At 37.6% G+C, this 19,994-nt stretch overlaps 1 long non-coding RNA gene across 4 annotated transcripts in view; it reads right to left on the bottom strand.

Moving 5' to 3' along the window:
* Window positions 1–319: 319 nt before the first annotated feature.
* LOC148190234 (uncharacterized) overlaps window positions 320–19,994 on the bottom strand; it is a 59,646-nt gene continuing 39,971 nt past the window's right edge. For all 4 annotated transcript variants that reach the window (XR_015775337.1, XR_015775339.1, XR_015775338.1 and 1 more), the window contains 3 exons: window positions 8,213–8,312; window positions 7,940–7,979; window positions 320–1,098 (listed from right to left, as the gene is read on the bottom strand). This is a non-coding gene — a long non-coding RNA (uncharacterized LOC148190234). The remainder of the gene's footprint in view (window positions 1,099–7,939; window positions 7,980–8,212; window positions 8,313–19,994) is intronic.

Raw genomic sequence — 19,994 nt, 5'->3', positions numbered from 1 at the left:
TAACTATGTTAGAAGTGTAAAAATCAACTCATGGTGGCGGATGTTTTGATCATGGTGTGGCAACATAAATAAATGAATGTGTGGAACCCTGGACCAGTCTTATTTTGATGCAAAGACTCCAGGAATGTAGCACAACATGATTTATGCACTTCATATCATGCAATGACTTGAGCCACAATGCACTCTAAACCTGTTACTGCCATTTATTTATTGATAATTATTTGAATTAGCTCATTAAGATCTGTCGATTGTGTGATGAATGGGAACTTGAAAATGAAAGTTGAACTGCTTTATAAAGGTTTTGCAGTATGTGGTTTATTGCTTAGCTCTAAAATACGTAAAATGACCTCGAGTACAAATGCTCATCTGTTTTCAAATCACATTATTCATTACTCAATGTGCAGTAGACTTACAAATACTTTTATATATTCCTATACCTTCACATGAGAGAAAAATGCTGCAGTTTTTGTCAAACTTGATATTATCATCAACATTAAAATAAGATATCCTCTGTTTATGTCTGACAAGGCTACTGTTGCATAATCCTGCCAATCACTTATGTGAATGGGTAGATTCAATGCCTAATCAGTTTGCAGAAAAGAGAAAAACAAAACAACAAGAACAACAAAAACATAACAAAACAAATGACTTGAGATGAAATCATTACAGACTGAACCCTTTGCTGTTCTCTTTGGTGGGAGTTTTTTTTTGTTTTGTTTTTTAACTGTAAGTTGGCACTTTATATAACTTTTTGATAATGAAAGAAAATGACAGAAAGTTTTCTTGACTCAAAGCTTAAATTCCTCAACCCACTACATTTCTGAAACCATGAATATGTTACATTTGTACATTTTTTGTAGCAGATATGTTTGGAACTTTACTTTTTAATTTTAATGTTGTGACAGAGTGTGGTTATGTTAAGGCACAAACAAATCTTGTTTTGGTTTAAGATACCCAGTTTGATTGTTACAACATGGCTGGAAATGTCTCAGTCCCAGTTTTGTTAGTGGTCTGCTGCAGTCTGCTGCTTGGCTGCCATCTCGCCCTCCACCATCCCCTCCTCCTCCTGATGAGAAACTCAGCTAATCTGCATGTAATCTGAACAACAGTACATCATATGTATGAAATCTTCAAATGCAACATATTGGTAGTGGTAGGTGAAATGTACAATTCCAAAATGTACTCTGGAAACTGGGCTGAATTTGGAATATGATTGCTAAAATGGCTTTTCTCAACTATATGGAAAAAATGATAAAAATGTGCACATCCACAAAACATCCACAAAAGGAAAGGTGCTGGACCCACAAAGAGTGCAAACAAAAACAGAGAGAGGTCTGCACACTTTTTGCTCCCCTTGCAGCTTTTATTGAGCTAATCACAAGTGACGTTTCAAGCAAAACAGCTCTTTTTCAGACAGTCTGAAGAAGAGCTGTTTTGCTCGAAATCATGGGAAATCTTTTGCTGAAGCCTGAATTGAAAACATTGCACTGCTCTTTTTGCCCAAACATAAATAAGCCATTACTATTTCTATTCTACTCCATGCTTTTCCACTTTTAAATGCTAGGGAGAAGAATCAAGAACCAGTTCCAAAATGTCTGATCCACTGAACTAATATGCCTCGGAGCTTATCAGTTCATTTGCATGTTTTTCGAACAGTTGCACATTGCAAATGACTTCAAACTCAGGCATTGTCTAAGCTGCAAGAAACTTGCAACAAGGAGTCATGACGAGTAAAACAAACAGTCCAAAGCCTGACTCCATTTTACAAAGAAACACTGACAACAGTGCTGCTTGTAATATTTGTGAAATGATACTTTCAAATAAGAATGAAAACACCAGCCATATGCTGAAACAGCTTTCTATGCAGTAAGGGCTTAAAATCCAAGAATGCCCAACAGTGCCGTTCACGTCTACATATGACGTGTTTGGGATCCTTCTGCATTTGGTGATGATGTTCTGGGACGCTGCGTCAATTTACTCCTGTTAATTCCATTTGTTTTTCAAAATACACTTCTGTTTTCAGGAAGTGTACTGTTTCTGCTTTCACACTTTCTGTTAGATGCATACAGTCTTTCTAAAATATAATTACAACACCTTGAACTGACATTTAACTTATGTGCAACAAAAGCACATGGCTAGGTCTAAAAAAAAAAACAACAAAAAAACATCATGATTTGCCTCAACATTCAGGAAGCAAACAGCAGGCTCCTTGGAGAAAGTCTGAGGTTTGTTGGACCCCTCCTCTGGATCTCAAGTCCACCCTATAGGGACTTAAACAAATTATGGTCACCGCTGCTACGAGGCTGTAGAGCCGTATTAGGCGCAATTTAGCGTGATGATGTTCTGTAGTTCCGTCTACTTACTCCGTCTTCTTCCGACACTTATTGCCTTTTTTAAGACACATAAAAGCTTCAGAGTTTGTGAGTGGGTTATTTGCTGATGTATTTAAGGTCAAAGAACAGAACATGAAAGTGTCTTGAGCTTGCATTAACCGCAGACCTTATTTAAGGCTTATGACCAAAAATCCATAAAAACAAAAACAAAAAAAAACATTGACTTTGAAAACTAGAGAACCACTGGTGCTCAAATGCTCACAGATTTCCAGATTTTAGGACTCATTACTGGGTTTTCCATGCATACAGGTTGTATAATTTTGTGATTTCAGCAAAATAATTGCCATAGTCAGAGAAACACTTACATTAATGTTATGCTGCTGTCTGCTTTATATTGAATTTTTCTATGGCGTCCCATCCATTCTCATCTTGGGTGAAAAAGTTTCCAAATTGCAAATAAAAACTTATTTTTCCTCTCATGTAACTTGGATCTGTCATCTGTCTGAAGAAGAAATCCTCTAATTGGCACCAGTTTAGGCAAAAAAAAAAACAGGCAGAAATCACCTGAGAAAGATTTCTGTCACAAGTTAAGTACCAGAGGCCCCGCTGTGGTCCTGTCTGCTCCCCTTTAAGATTCACTGAGCAGTTCATTTCTGTACCAGGGTTCAAATGACAGAGACCAACACTTTGATTCTCTGGTTTGCTCCTTTGTGCTCCATATTGAATCACATACTGTTCTGTATCAGGATAAACAGAAATATAACAGCAGCCTTATATTTAGACGCCTGCTCATTTAGCGCCACACATCACCCACAGCTTAATTAGCTCTGTCAGCATCATCTGCATTACTGAATATTTTCATTGCAGACACTTTTTCTCCATAATTTAGTCAGTAACTTATCCAAGCATTGCCACAGGCCGGGCTCTCTGCATCTCCAGTCTACTTCACCTGCTCACTGTCCACCACTGTGTCCACCGACATGCCTTTCTTGCCACGGTGTCCATGAGCGGTACAGGACACAGGGGACATGGAGTGAAAGTTTAATAGACCTGTTTTACAGCACACATTTCTTGTTTAACCAAAGTTTTACTAGTATAATTATTTGCGGCATTGCCTACAGTAATGACTATGAAAGAGACATCAGTCTTTGTATTATTTCAGGTCAAACTCATCCGTCTCACTGTTGTTTTAGTAGGCAGCTGGTTTAGATAAACTGACTGCACACTACCTAGTGTAGCATTTAACAGCTAAAGAACCAGATGTTTCCCTCAGGAATTGGTGAAGCCAAACACAAAGCTGAAAGGGAAACTATAGGACTTACACATAACAGCCTTGATTACATTAACATTGGGAGGGACCATTTTCCATCTACAGCTTCTGCAACCCAACCTTTTTGGAGGGTCTGTGAAGAGAGATTTTTGTAACTTTTAAAAACAGCTAAACTGACCATTTTAGATTATTTTGGTTTGCCTGATGGGACAGTGCGCGGGAGTCCTTTTGCAGCTCTTTGGTCGATCCGTCCCTCACCAACTGTCTCATCCGACAGATGTGCAAAGTGTTGTTTTGTTCAAGATAATTTTGAAACAAAAATCCTAGATCAAGGGTTTTCAAAGTTGTGACGCCTGAGTGTCACTTCAGGGAGCCAGTGTTATGATTGAGGGCCGCACACAATATGACTTCTTTATGACAAAATTATACTGTGACATTTTTATGACATATTAAACTTCTTTTACTTTTACAACTTTTTTATGATCTTTCTTTGACATACTAACATTTTACAAAGCAAAACTATAAAAGTCAACAATGATATATCCTATTGAAAAGGATAGGTCGTGTTTGGGATTTGGGTTTGAATGAGGTACTTATCCATAGTGTGTTACAGGCAGTAGATGCCAGTCGGCATGCCCTCAATGCTGGATTCTAACAGGGAAGCGAGGCAACTTACTGCTGCGTGTGGGGATCAGCAACAAAATGTATTTTAGTCACCTAAAATAAGTCCCATCGTGAAAAAAAATCAATACCAAGTGATCACTATATTGAGAGTATTTTCATCTTATTACCTTTACATCTGTCGTCAAAGCCATCAGACTCCATTGATGAAAACAGTAATTTTAGCTCAAACTTAAATTTCAGCTTCAATCAGTCAGTCAGTGGTCCTCGGCATCCGACACCAATGCCAAGAGAGACCCTATAAGCGGCTCAGACTTATGTCAGTCGAATTGGATTTGGCATTTCAGTACAAATATTCAATGATTTGTTTTGTTTTCCATACAAAGTTTTAAAGTTTGAATGGGGCTCCACAGGACACAATTTGTGACAGCAGCATTCATGTAATATAGTAAAAATAAAAAAAAGCTAAAGGCTCTAATGACAGATCACAAATGTTCAACATTTTTTGACAGCAATAGATATCAAACAAAAGCAAGAGACTGCAGTGTATTAACTTGCTGTGAGCTGTAAATTCACCACTTCTAAGCAGTAACTATCTCCTCTGTGATGCAGCTGTTTGAATCAAAGCGTAGTGTGACAGTCATGAAAGTCAAGTGTGCTCACTCTGTAGCAAAATCTGGAGACCAAAATGTCCCTAGAAGCACACTGCACAGTACACTGAATAACCAAAAAAGAAAAATTTAAATGAAATGTTCGACTTGAAGCGAACTGAGGGATCTCCGAATGATGATTCAGATCTTCAACTTTATAATCCTAGCCCTAATAAAAAGTGATAAAATCCTCTCAGTACTTATTTTGAGCCAAGCCATGATGTTGTTTTATAAACCTAATTACATGCTGTTGCTTCCTAAACCAGTTTCCTAAACCTTTGCTTAACCTTTTTTGATTAATGCTGTCAGTGTCTTCACAGGTCAGTGCTGAAGGTAACATTTAGTTGAATGAACCATCTGAATCCATAAAAATGTTCAGAACAGAGTTGAAAAAAACAACCAAAAAAACATTTATTTTGCCTTGGACAGTGTCTGCTAGTTCCAATGCTTCAGCACACTAATAGTGAGTGAAATATTCAAATCAAGGATATTTTTCATGGCTGCACCATTACATCAAATAGAGAGCACAGATACACTGTTCCTCATATTATACAAATGGAAAAATCAACTCATTTAATATCTTGTGGGAATGTTACAGACTTTATGAGGATTAAATTAAATGGTTTGTGGTCTTCCAAACAAACAAACATCGTGTATGTGTATTGATGGACTATCCAGAAGGTCAGTTGGTTAACAACGTTAACGTGAACAATTGATAAGGAAAAACATTAGTGGCTGGCCATATCTGGGAGAATCAGTTGATATTGTCTGAGGCATTCTTGGCTTCTTTGCAAACAAATCAAATAAGCAAAGAAACATCAAACATTTACAGATTCAGTTACTGCACCACTATATACAGTAAGCATCGCCTCACAAATGTTCTCTATCTGTTGCTGGATACATTACCAAGATAATGACATTCAATCCACAGGCCTCATTTACAATCAAGTTACTGTATATGTGGGGCCAGATACACAAAAACCTAGCATACTGCACCTCACACAAAGCAGGCACACATGGTCTTTATGAGCTGCAGGAGCAATTACAAAATGTGAGACAGAATCTAAATAATAAAACATTGGTTGTTACCCAAATTCACTGTCAGAGTTATTATTACCCAATTTTTAATACATTTTGTATGAATTCATCTTTTTTTACATTTGAGTCATCATTTAATGCTCTTCACATTTTATCCCTGATGTGAAGTGTTTTACAAAGTCTTTTTCAATAAAAGTGCTAATATGTCTTCATTGATCATCTGGCCTTTGAAGCCTTAAGAGAAAACTTTTTTGTATTTTTGTGAATATATATGACTGTCTATTTATATGTTTTTCTATTGGTTTTAAATCATAGATTTGTATGCAATGGACACTTACTTTTATTACATTAAGTACTTTTGCAAAAGTACAATTTTCAGTACAGGACTACTTGTAATAGAGTATCTTTACAGTGTGGTATGACTGCTTTTACTTAACTAAACCTACACAATCATAAAACAAAGTGTCACTGAAAAGATACAATCCATGTTTCCATGTTTCCACAATGAAAGATATTCTTACTATCAAACTAGCACCCATTCATTCATTCAGTCAGTCAGTCAGTCATTTTCTGTAACCGCTTGTCCTCGTAAGGGTCGCGGGGGGGCTGGAGCCAATCCCAGCTGTCATCGGGCGGAAGGCGGGGTACACCCTGGACAGTTCGCCAGACCATCGCAGGGCCGGCAAACAACCATACACACTCACAGTCCCAGTCACACCTAAGGGCAATTTAGAGCCACCAATTAACCTGCATGTCGTTGGACTGTGGAGAACCCACGCAGACACGGGGAGAACATGCAAACTCCGCACAGAACTCCGCCTGGACCGAACCCCGTTCCAACCGGGATTCGAACCAGGGACCCTCTTGCTGTGAGGTGCTAACACACAAAGCCAGTGCTAACCACAAAGCCACCGTGCTGCCCCCATTCATTCAAACACAAATATTTTGCTCAGAGCGTAAGCCAAAATAGTTTTTATCTCTTTACATTTGGATGGTGTATTTTACAAACGTCTACAAATATTAAACCTCCATAGTTTAAAAATGTGTTGTACAAAAGAGTAATAGCTGAACTTGAAGTAATGAAGTCTAATGGCGCCGAAACACTAAGCCAAAGGTCGGCTATTACATTGGTTTTTTGCGGTGTCCCACATCATTGGCAGTGTCAGTGTTGGATAGGGTGATGCCTGTTGGTGAGTAAAATCGCTCTGATTGCTCATGCAGGAGAAGAGGAAAGTAAGTGAGGAAAGCAAACGAAAAGCTAAATTAAGAGGGTTTGAAATTTATTTAGCCATTGAGCTCTTCAGCAGAAACAGTTCATAATTGTTGTGTTACTTACTTGTTTTGCTGTGCTACTTTTTGATCTTTCAACATCGGGTTGTGTTGTTAATGTGGTAACTAATGACTTGAATCTGTCCTGTCAGTCTGCTGGTTTCCTATGGTGTAGGTTAGTGGGCGCCAGTGCAGCTATTATGACAGGCCCTTGGGCTCCTTAATTCCTGGAGCACATATGCACGTACAACTAGATGTACGTATTAAGTACCAACCATATGTTGGATTTACAGTCAAAAGTAGTTACCTAGGCTATTGTATTTGCAGAGTCCAAAGGTCAAAGAGAAAGTGATCAGAAACAGGGATAATGCAGTGACAGCCAAAGTTCACAAACGTGACAACAAGCACCTGAGAGCAGAGGAGCTGTCCATTTCACTGTGGTACTGAACTGGCCACTGTCTTTTTCTGGCATTTGTAGTACAATAACCTCTTGCCTCATGACAATTGCACTCCTCTTCGACATAGAGGTAAGAAATTATAAAAAAATAAGAGAGAAAAGAGCTGCAATACAAACAACACCAAGTCCCGTCAACTGGCCAGCTACAACGGCACACAGTTTTCCAACAAAAGTACAAAAACATACAATGAATGAAACAGTTGCTCAGTGGCGACCTGACTCTAAAGTAATAACCTTTTAAAAAGGGGCACGGCGGCCCATCAGATACCCCAAATACCCTCAGAAAGACACTTGTACTCACCTATTTGGATGGTTTTGACTCTGTCTCCAACTTGTTAGGCCTGCAACGGAAAATATGTGCATGTAAAAGTTATCTCATTTTAGGAATAGCTAGCATCTACAAGGCTATTAGTTAGCTTACCAGAATAATTCATAGACCCCATAAACCCATTATATACAGGTTAGCCTACATAATACATGTATACCTTGTCTAAAAACTTACATCTAACATGATGGCCTAATGTTACGATCATTTAGATCAGCTCTGTCTAGCTTGCTCTGAAGGTTATCTTACCTGCTGCATGTTTGTTGATACTCCACTGAGGGCAGCAGCAGAGATGCTGAACTGGATTGATGTACTGCTGCTAGGAAAGGGCTTGTCCGTGGGCTGGCAACTGTAAAAAAATCCAAAAGAATCTAATTCAGGAAACGTTGTAACCTCCTCCTTCTCTTGTCTTCTCTTGTTTACATGGCATGACTGCTCGCTTGGCTTAACTAGGTTTGCTCAGCTTGTCAGTCTCAACAGATTTTGTGCGCTAGCTGGAGTCTTGTTGTCTTGTCACATGATCAAGTAGAAATTTAAGATCAGGCAACAACACACACGCACATGCTTTTTGAAACATTATTATCACATTTCTGCCAGAGGACCACTCTTTATCAAGCGGGGTCCACTTATGTCAAGGGCCCCATTACAGCACAGGGCCCAGTGCAGCTGCACTGTCTGCACTGTGTATACTACACCCCTGCTGGTTTCTCTTTTTGAATGACAAATACAGAGTACCGGCACCCTCTATGGGGAGCTATTTCGTCTCACGCAGGCGTAGAACGTACCTGCTAGTCAGCATTTGGCTTTGTGGTGTTTTCAAGTGCAACTTTTTAGCCAAGACACAGGTGACTCAAGAAGATGCAACAGTCAGCCTTCTTCACCTCTAGTTCTCTGATGTCAGTTTGGCGTGTTTGGGCCTTTACACGCGTTGGGTCTCATTCATGAAATGTGAGTAAATATGCAAGCAGATTTGCACATGGAGCACCTTGGTACTAAAAACCTACACCAGATTCATGAACCCTGTGGAAAACCTTGAATTGATCATAGACATGTGTGAGTTCATAAATGTCAATCAATCTTAAACTGGCAGCGTGCTCCCGCTACTCAGCGATTTGCATCCATCCTCGCCCATGAATAGCCATATAAGGAGGTAGAAATGACTATGAATGGTGCATCCTGTCAACCTGCAAACATGCTGCTAACAAAGAAAGAGAGAGAGAGAGAAAGAAACACTTTTCTGAAGCTGAGATTGAAGTTATTGCCGGTGAAGCTGAAAAAGATATTTTATTTACTTCTGTTAGTAGCCTAGTGGTGTGAGAGTAAATTATATTTAAAATTGTTAATATTTTACAGGCAGGTAGAGCAGCGGAGGGAGCAATCAGGCTCTGTAGGAAATACAGTTTAGAAAGTAGATGATCCACCAAGTTTAGTCTATGTGATGATCTCGCAAATAGTTATATATTCTGACAGCCATCACTGAGATTTTTTTCAGTGTATCTGCCAACTAATTCAGCTAAATGTAAGTTAAAATTGCAATTTCTTATGATGAGCAATATCTATGTGCATTCCTTATTTACACAAGCACTAATAGCATTCGGAGGCAGGTGTATATATTGATAATATCTACGAAAAGATCGGAGGTGCATATTGTTGAATGCCAGAATACACATGAACTGCCTTCTGTGAACGCTTTACGCATAAATTTGCTCTGTTCATTTCCATTGGGGCACATTGGCAGCTCTTTACACACTCATGGTCAGAACTTTGATAGAAAGGAAATAGTGTTCAGCTAATGTTTCGAAAATTGCTATGAATCTATTAAAGTCCATCTGAGTCAGACTCAAACCTGTAAATAAAAGTTGTTGGATGGACATTTGTAAATATTCAGTCTTTGGTGACACATGTTGTCTTTGAGTTAGTTTCTAGCATCACTTGATTAGAAAAAAGCACTGGTGTGATACAGAATGAACTTTAAAAGCTGTTGCCACACAATGTTCTTTTTTCCAGAAATGTAAAGCTGATAGATGGGATAATTTTTGCAGTGCCATTTGAGAAAAAAAGTGATTTGGGGCTGCAAATAACTTTCGAACACGGTAATAATGTCAAATTGTCCTCATGTGGTTCCATCACTTCTCATTGGCATGCTCACTAGGTGCTAATAGTATAAACCTACACTTTATTTTGTGTCCATGGGAACACAGCAGGAAATAGGAGAAAGTTTGCCACTAACAAAATCTAAATGACGAGTTATTTTCTGTAAAGGTCACAATCACTTAGAATCACAGTAGCATGAAGTAGTAGAGCAATTTTCCTCAGTAAACCTGATGTAAACTATTACATTCAGAGGAGGCAGCAGGAAGCTAATTTATAATATTGTGCAAGCTGCTGAGAGGAGGCTAAGTCTGCCTAACAGTAACAGGTGTCTGAGTTAGATGTGTTGAGCTGAAAACAGCTTGTGTTCGTTTCCTAAAGCAGCAGATGGAGAGTGGTTTTCTCCGAATGTGCCCGGTCATATGCAAGCATGATTATACCGATGACAGGAACGGAGGATGGGTGGAACCTGTTTTAAGCACATTTTATATAAACATGTCAGTATTTATCGGCTGGTTTTGAACATTAAAATCTGGTCACGGATACAATGAGTCATAGAGGAGAAGCTGTAAGTGCAGCTGGCAGATTTAGATCATTACTTTAAGTTATGGCATGATGCTGTTGTGGTAATTGCAGTATAATGGGCCATCAATGTAAATTTGGATGTTGGTAATTGTAGCTGTCTGGCAGAAAATGCACAACAAGAAAGTAAGTTCATATTCTATTATTGCTAATAAATATAAGTCTTCAGTTTTTTTTTCTCTTTTTTTGCTGGGTGATGTTCTTTGTAATAAAAACTAACATTTTTATTATGGTTAATTATTCACATTTATCCCATTTATTGTTCTTACAAGATGAGGAGTTGAGGTTACTTAAACCGAAAATCACGGTGACCGTTTCCGCATAGACATTTAAAGATGTTTGAATGTGTGTTTGGGATTCATTAGGACAGGTCAATGTTTTCAGCCCAGTCTAATCAGGAGAAAAATAGCAGCCACTGCTTGTCTCAATTAAAAAGCCAAACAGTCCATTTATATGAGCATCAACACAACCAGTATGAGAAATAATTTAACACTGCAAGTAATGTTCTGCTTGAGTGAAAGGGCACCACAGGCCCCCCATTATTATCTGATTGGTATGCATAAAATAAGATATGGGCCTGCCAGTATCCTCTTTTTCACCTTAGCATTAATTGTTAGCTACAGTAATGACTTTGACCTTCACTAGTGAGTTGTTTAAGTATATTATGTGTACTCCCCCTACATCTGCGCTGCAGCAGGCACTGCTTGTCATGGCATACTGAGGAATTTAAAAACATTATGGTAAGCTAACTAATAGCCTAGTAGATGTCTAACGCTTAACTTTTTAAACTATGCCCATTGTTGCACAGGAGGGCTTTGTATTTAGTGTCAGTAGGTTTTTGGTTCTTACTGTAATGGTCAATGGACTTGAACTTACATACAATGTAAAAAATGTCTTGAAAATTAACAGCAAGGTGCTGTAAAATCATGACATCATAAAACTGTAACTATAAAAACAATGAAAAAGAGTTAAATTTATAGTCATATTTTGTAACGCACTGAACCAAAAAAAATTGTGAATTCAAAGATTATCATAGTTTAAACACAAGAAAACTGTAATACAAAAAAAATGTTCTTTAACCGATACATTTACCATGTGTTAAAATAAAGGTTTTTGAAAGGTACCATGCATTTGAGTGTTACATTTGAATGTTCCTTAAAACTTGAGCTTTCCTATTAATGATCACTCTAAAAAAACACAAAACAAAATGCTTTTGGCATAAATATTAGGAAAGAAAAATAATTTTGATTTTCTAATGTATAGATTTCTAATTATTCATTTAATTTGAGGGTTTTTACACATAAAGTGACTGGTGATAGAGTTGCAGAAATTGCATATTTGTCTTCCAAATGGACAGTATAAATTGTACAGTTTAAAATGTTGTAATTACAACAGCTTTACAGTAAAATTACAACAACTATAAACTGTTAAATGTACAGGTTGTTCAGTGAAGTTGTTTACATCTTCACTGTATTTTTTTACAAAATTATTCTGGCAACCACAGCTGCCATTTTTTTTCTGTAAAAAACAGGCAATTTTCTTCTTACAGTGTATCTTTCTAGTTTTCCGACCACACAAGGTGCTTTTACACTCCATGTTACATCACGCATTCACACACACATTCACTGACTGGTGACTACTATACAAGGTGCCACCTGCTACTCACTTAACCATTCACACACACTCACACAATGATGGCACAAGCATCAGGAGAAATTTGGGGTTCAGTTTGTTGCATAGGGATACTGCGACATTTGGACTGGAGGAGCCAGGAACAGCTCGTCCTCCGATTACTGGACAACCCGCTCTATTTCCTGAGCCAGAGCAGTCCAAATATACCCTTAGCCTATCCTCACCAAACAAGAATGACAGGGAAGGAATGTCAATATCTGACTAAAACCCTCCATTATCTCTATTATAATTACTGACTGCAGCAGTGCTGCCCCCACCTAAATTTGTGATGTAAAAACTGATGTTAGCCCTGAGTAAAATGAAAGGGGGCTTATAATTTGAGGTGGAAATTACATTTTACAATCCTCAGTGTTTGTACCATTATGAAAAAAACTTTGCATATTAATTTGTGGAGTAAAACAGTGGAACAGTATGAATGTGCATCTCGTCCAAACATGAGCCAGTTTAAAAACAGGTATTAAGATATCATTTTCTCAAGGGACAGGGATGTTTACATGGATTAATATGAAGATAGGAATTTAGATATGTAGATTTGTTCATTCATGGGTATGTGAATATGTTTATACTTTGTATTTTTTATATGAACAGTTTAGCATATATATATATATATATATATATACATATATATATATATATATATATAGAGAGAGAGAGAGAGAGAGAGAGAGAGATGTGTGTGTATTATTAGTTATAATTTAATATATTTTTGTATAAGATAAATGAGGGTCTATATATACAGGCGTGTATGAGGCAGTATTTTCTATATTCGGAATTGTAAATGTTTAGACATAAGATGCGTATGTGTACACTAGTATTTATATGACAAGATGTGATTTCTATAGGGGATTTTTTGTTAATAATTTATATATTAAGGCAGTATTAAATAGGTTTGTACCTCTTCCTACTCATTTGGGGAGACCTTGATGATGCTATCATATCTGGTTCTTGTTAAAGCTAAGGACAATATGGTCATAAAGACAGCAGAGGGAAAAATGCACAACCCACTTGGTTCCCATGGTTTGTTGATGTTTGTTTTTCTCCTGTGTTTTTACAAAAAAATATCTTTAAATTGTTTTAAAATACAGAACAGATGGCAGATGCAGCAGGACACTCTCTGAAAGCACTTTACACTCTTGAGAAAAGTTTTGTTTTGGTACTGATATTAAAATTCTGTACTCCACCAGTATTGAACAGAAAGCAGTTGCACGCAAGCTGGTGGGTGGCGGATTTGATGATAACTGACCCGCTCACTTTATTATGACAGAGATGGAAACATTTTGTCACGTTTTCCTTTAGCAGGGAATGTACGCTGTTCTGAAATTAAACTGTATTACACCAGTATGTACACTGCATGTTTACTGCGTACAGAATAAACCAAATAACAATCTATTGTGAGGCACACACGATAAGCATCTAATATATTCTTTTTTGTTTTGAAATGCTAATTAGTAAACATTTACTCAATATGCATGTGTATGTCTATGTGAGAGGGATATGGAGAGAGTATGCATGCCATCAGGAAGTTATTTGCATTGTTGCACAGGTGTCTGGTTTGGAATGAAAATGTAACGCTCATTTGCAAACATAATTCAATGTGAGATACAGGGGAGGCTTTTACAGAAGTTATATAACTCTTTAGTGAATAAGCCAGCCCGGATCAACAGGATTTTCGACGACAAATCGCTTATTCACCAAATCATCACATAAACGGCTTTGCCTGATGCTCTGTATGACCATTCAATGAGAAAATACCAACTTGCCACCAATGTTTTTTCACCCTTGGCTGCATTATCAATCCTCTTAGCAGGATGTGAGATTGGGCTTTCTGTCACGGTGCATTCATAGGTGCAGCAGCACCGCGGCGGGGAGGGTGCGTCTCCGCTGTGAGCAGATAACAATCATCAGCTATCACAACTCATTCAAGCCCTGCACCAATGTCACAAGCAGCCTTTTCAAGATGTTAGCGATTAGCATGGGTCGGCCTCATCGCTAATGACATTTCGGAGCAATGACAACGCTCCTGTACCGCACTCATTAGCATTCCAGCGACACTGGGGCCGGGTCAGAGGTGGCATGCATGCAAGCAGGATGTCTGACAGCATGCCAAAAGCAGCACACCTGTCCACTTTTCCGAAGACCACAAATGCCCCTCAGTCATCAGCATCAGAGTCGTGGTGCAGTCTCAACCTCAGTTGCGCAGGTTGCTGCTGACTCACCCACTGCGTACAGTGGCCACAAACAGACTGTGATGAATGATGAGCAAGTCGGCTGGCAGGTCCCTTCTTCCATCTGAGTTATTTCCTCTGCAGATACAGAAGCAGAATATGTGACGGGAGGAAAGAAGAGACATAAGTGGAAGGTGCAGTACAGAGGGTGGGCAGCAGGAGAAAAGCAGTATTATGTAGCTCTTAAAAGTACTTTTTCATGCTGCAACTGCTCTCTGAAAAACAAGACATGAATGCAACATGAGAGAGACGCTGAGTCCAGCTCAGTCCAAGAAAAATAGAGCATTTCCTTTGATGTAAGAACGCATCGGGAGTAAAGGCAGGAAAAATAGTCGGGGAATGACACATTTAAAGAATGCTAGCCAGCCTGTTTCTCTTGATCTTCCTGTCACATCGTGTCATAAAATGTTTTCTTTAAAATATTTTTCTCTTTAGTTTGCTGGAAATAATGCCGTAATAATAACTGCTGCACAGTCAAAATAACAGATGCTGACAGGTAAGTTGACAGATGGCTTTTTAAAGTCCACTGAGCGCGGTGAAAAATGAATAATAAATAAATAATAGCAAATACTGCATCATGTCAGAGATTAGATGCTACTGTTTTCATCACCATCACTGTGAGCAGAACCATTAGCATTTATTTTCAGCAGCACTAAGATGGAAATGCACGCTGGCTACGTGCCCATCAGCCTGGCATTTAACCCCAAACAGGTGCCAGTGATGCTGCCTTTTGATGTTGAGCACTGAGTCAGAAAGATGATCTCCGTGGTGAAACACAGACACTGTAAGGCTTTACTCTTCTCTGTTTTCGGAATTAAAACGGCAAACATGTCCTTTAAAACTGACCTTCAATGTGTCTGTGTGTGTGTGTGTGTGTGTGTGTGTGTGTGTGTGTGTGTGTGTGTGTGTGTGTGTGTGTGTGTGTGTGTGTGTGTGTATGTGTGTGCACCAGTGTGGGTGGGGTGGTGGGCGGATGATTGAAGGGGGGGGCAGATGCTCAAAATGGTAATCACATATCTCATTGCATGTATAATGAATCACTGAGAGTGAAATGGACAATTTAAACAGCAGTCACATTTTAATTTTTTTTACAGCTTATGTGGGAAAAAACAGGATTTTCTGTTTACGCTTGTACATAAGGATTCAGGTTGAATGTTTGAAATTAAATGGCCTAGCACCAGATGATGTGTGGATAATTTATCAATCGACATCAATTTTAAAAGATAATGAAAATCTTGTAAAAAAAAAAAGTTTTGTGCTGCTGATTTCACCCATTTAAAATGCTCTGTGGATGACAGATTACCTAAATCAGAACAGAAGATTAGGGTACAAATAACAATTATTTTCAATATCCAAAACCAAAACTTAGATAGATAAGATATTCAGTTCATTATCATATATGATAAAATAAAAAGCATCTGATCTTCACATTTGACAATCTGGAACAGCAAAAATGGCAACCCAATGGTCAGAAAAAATGTTGGTATTAAACTTTTCTGCAAACCGCATGTTATTGTGAAGCGGATGCATTAAAAGTTGGTGTTTCACCAACACTATGGCTAAATGCTTAGCTAGGTTAATGTACAAAAACTACTTGGCTGGTCAGAAAAAGATTTGGCTTAAATCTCCCTGTTTTGGTTCATAATCCCTGAAGTAAAAGCAGTGCTGTCTTTGTGAAAAGGCCAATATTTGTGGTTCCATCTCCACCGATGGGTCGCTACGAAATATACACAACTGGAGCAAAATAACCTTGGAAAATCACCAAAGATTGCCACAAAATGCCCATGATTGAAGCCTAAAAGTCGATGGAAAACAAGCAATGACTCACCAAAACACAACCTGTTTGTCACAACAGTTATCTGCAGCTTGAGAGCCGCCTCACCACAGTGACACGTCATTCACCGTCCCCACCACCTCCTGATGACAAAGTCAGCTCATGTATGTAACTTTAGAAACGTTAATATGATGTGTATAAAACATATGAAACATGCATGTGATGTCTGTGCGGTTTGGAGAAACATACAATGCCAGAATTTTCTGCTGGTGTCTGGACTGAAAATGTGACATTCATACTTTAAAAATGACTAGTGGCTTTAACAGATGCCAATTCTGGGCTCCAGAGCTTCAGTAATGAACAGTATCACACAGCTAATGTTAGCTAAGAATTTTTTATGGGTTTAACAGTGAAGTAGAGCCGTTTCGGTGTTGGTGTGAGTTGGTTGGGACCGTTTGATGGCTCGGTTCGCCACTGCTGCTGTGTTAGCTTATGCTACCTGAGCCACCGTGGCATCACCCAGTGATTTGTGGTCTCCTAGAATTTAATTCTGTAAGGAAACAATAAATGTTCATAATCATGAGCTCCGAATCTGATACAACAGCTGTAAAGGCAGTGTCAAACCGATGTGCAGAGCATACAAGCTCCAACAAATTAAAGATTTGACAACGCCCACAGATTTGGCCAGGCCGATTATCTGCTGAGCTATTCAACATTTTTAAAAAATAATGTTGAAAAGTTTTGCACTATTGCTTAAAGGCATTTAAACAAAGTTGTGGATTTTGGGATATTATAAATGTTGACATTACATTTTTACTTTACATGTATATCAGTTTCAAATACTGATTATTAATATTAAGATTATTGGTAATCTTCTTGATTACTAATAATTTGTAGTCTAATCGCACCTAAAAAAAATGGTCAGTTCCTATTCCTCCTTAACAAACAGTAACAGTCAAATATTTTGCCCTAAAAATAACAGAAGAGATTAATCGAAATAATGATAATTAATGGTTAATTTTCTGTCTAAAAATAAATCAATTTAGTTCTGGCTTTCTGAGCTTATAATGTAAAGCTGGTTCTTATAAACCTTAGCAAAGGTTAACCAATTCAGCAAATGTAAGTGCAAAGCTTTATAGCCCTTTGAAACCTGAGCAATTTTACCTGATTTCTGTCAAAAACATGGGAAAACGGAAATGAACAACAAAGGAAGAATGAATTTGTAAGAACAAGAAAATTACTTGAAAATTAGTTTAAAAAAGAAAAAAGAAAACAAACAAAAAACAAACAAACAAACAATTAGTCAATGACCTAAAGAATACAGTTAAAAATTATAATAATTCTGTTACATAATTTTAAATATACATTTATTAAAATCATATCTCAATCTATTTTCTTGCAATTTGTGGTATATTTATTTACAGGTTGCTCATTGCCTTTTTTCCATGTTTTTGAACAAAATCACACTAATTTGCGTAGGGTTCAAAGATTTAAATATGTCTGAAAGGCATCTGAAAGCAACATGAGAAAAGTGATGTTGCTGCAGGTTTCAAAAGGGTAAACAAAACAAGATGACAAATTTATGTCCATTTGTCTTTGATCATGCAGCAACAAACACAAGACATTGATGATTTTACCTAAAACATATCACATAAAGCATAAAATGTAAAACATGAATTATCTCTGATATGCGTGCACAGCCACACACACACACGTACACACACACACACTCTATGACTCATACAAAAGCTCAGTGTGCAGTCCAGAAGAACAGTAGTAGTAGTAATAGTAAGTGTAGGGAAAAAAGAAACATTTTTTAGTATAGGATATCAGTTGCACTGGAAATACGTGACTTTTTGTAAATATTCTTTTTTGCCAAAGGCACCCCTGAGGGCAGGAATTTAAACGAGGCATACAGGGGGTGAGAGTGGTCCTTTCAAATATCTGGGCTTTGCTTTTGGTTCTAATAGTGAAAAAAGCCTCAGCTGATTGTGTTGTTTCCCGGTGATTTTACTGGCTGCGTAACCACTCTAGTTAAAGTGTTTTTGCGTTCAAACCACAGTATCTCCACCAAGATGTTAGATTTTTCAAGTGTATCTAAAATGAAGCTTTCAGTGCAAGTTCAAGTAGAAATGCAATTATCATTATAATTCACTATCACCCTTTCAGTGATTTCTCTGGCATTTGCTCACAGGCGCCTGTTATACAGTGCTGGTCTTAGCTGAACAGATATATTATACATATGTAAAAGATTTTACTGATATATATTTAACAGATATATCTCACATTTCAAATCCACTGTGAATTCTTCTGAGTTGATCTTAGTTAAAGGAAAAAATCTCGGAACCGATGGCCTTGAAAACTGCGAGTAAATATAACTATTGATCTTAATTAATGTTTACTTTACATATAATTAAGTTTACTTAAAATCTTGTTTATTGTGACTTAAAAATTGACAAGTTTAATTAAAATAAGCTTTTTAACTTCAGTAAAGTAAGTTTACTGTGCCATATATCTCTCTTCTGCCAGTTGCAAACTAGTCAATCATATCTGTGTTTTCTTAAACATGTTAGGAAAACAGATCTCATAGATCTCCTAATTTCGTCATTGGAGAAATCCTCTTTGTGATGAACTATTTAAGTAAATGTAATTTGGTTTGCTGAAATGGCTAACATTTAGACAGAGCAAGGTCATTCATTTTAAGTTGTGAAAACTTTACAAAATCAAGTAAACACATCTAAATTTTAAGTAAATTTAACACTTATATATAAAGTGACCTACTTAAAAGACAGAAGATGAATACAGGTGTTCCAGCACAGATGGTATGAGGAAAGGTGTTTGACCATTAACCCTTTGAAACCTGAGCAAAGTGGCTTGATATCTTTCAAAAACACAGAAAGAAGGCAATATGCAACTTAACAAGAAATGGCCCAAAAATTATGAAGACAAATATAAAAATTTGCAAGAAAATTACACAGGGAAAGAAAAGTGACAGGACAAAAACAGAAAATGTGAAAATAAAAATAATAAATATTGATAATAATAGTAATATTCTAATCTTTAATCTAATTTTAAATATATATAATTATAATAATGTTACACTTCTCTTGATAAACTAGTTTAAGCTAAGATAAGGTAATTTTCTTGTCACATTTTACTTTCTGTATAATTTGCAGGACATTTCATAAAAGTTTCTGATTGCCTTTTTTCGTCATGTTTTTGTAGGAAATTCCATTTGAAAGGTTACCAAACAGTTGAGCAAGACATTTAAGGCTTAAAACCAGTAATCATGTTCCTGTAGAAATCCAAGATATAAGTGGTAACCTTAAAATTTGCATAACAGATCCGCCTTGAGATGCAGTTGATTAACAGCCAAAAGCACTAAACCGTAAAGCCTGAACCAAACACAAAACTCCATTGCTGTAAGAGTGTGATTGCAGGCAAACCCACAGGTTCAATACTTTCATAATCTGCAGCTGGACTCTGTCTGGGGATCAACAGGCCAACCCACTGGCAGAGCAACTTACATAAGCCAAACAACACACACTTACAGAAAAAAATTACCTTGCCACAGTCAGCCGCACAATAACACCCGCTCACCAACCAACACTGACACCTTCTTGGATAATTGGGTACTTTATGCCCTGTCGTCGCTGTCAGTGGTCCC

This window comes from Plectropomus leopardus, chromosome 2 (genome assembly GCF_026936395.1).
Source record: "Plectropomus leopardus strain MGB_pleo_1.0 chromosome 2, ASM2693639v1, whole genome shotgun sequence".
NCBI classification, from domain to species: Eukaryota; Metazoa; Chordata; class Actinopteri; order Perciformes; family Serranidae; genus Plectropomus; species Plectropomus leopardus.
Note: the sequence above shows the minus strand (reverse complement) of the source record. Positions and strands in the feature narration are given on the sequence as shown.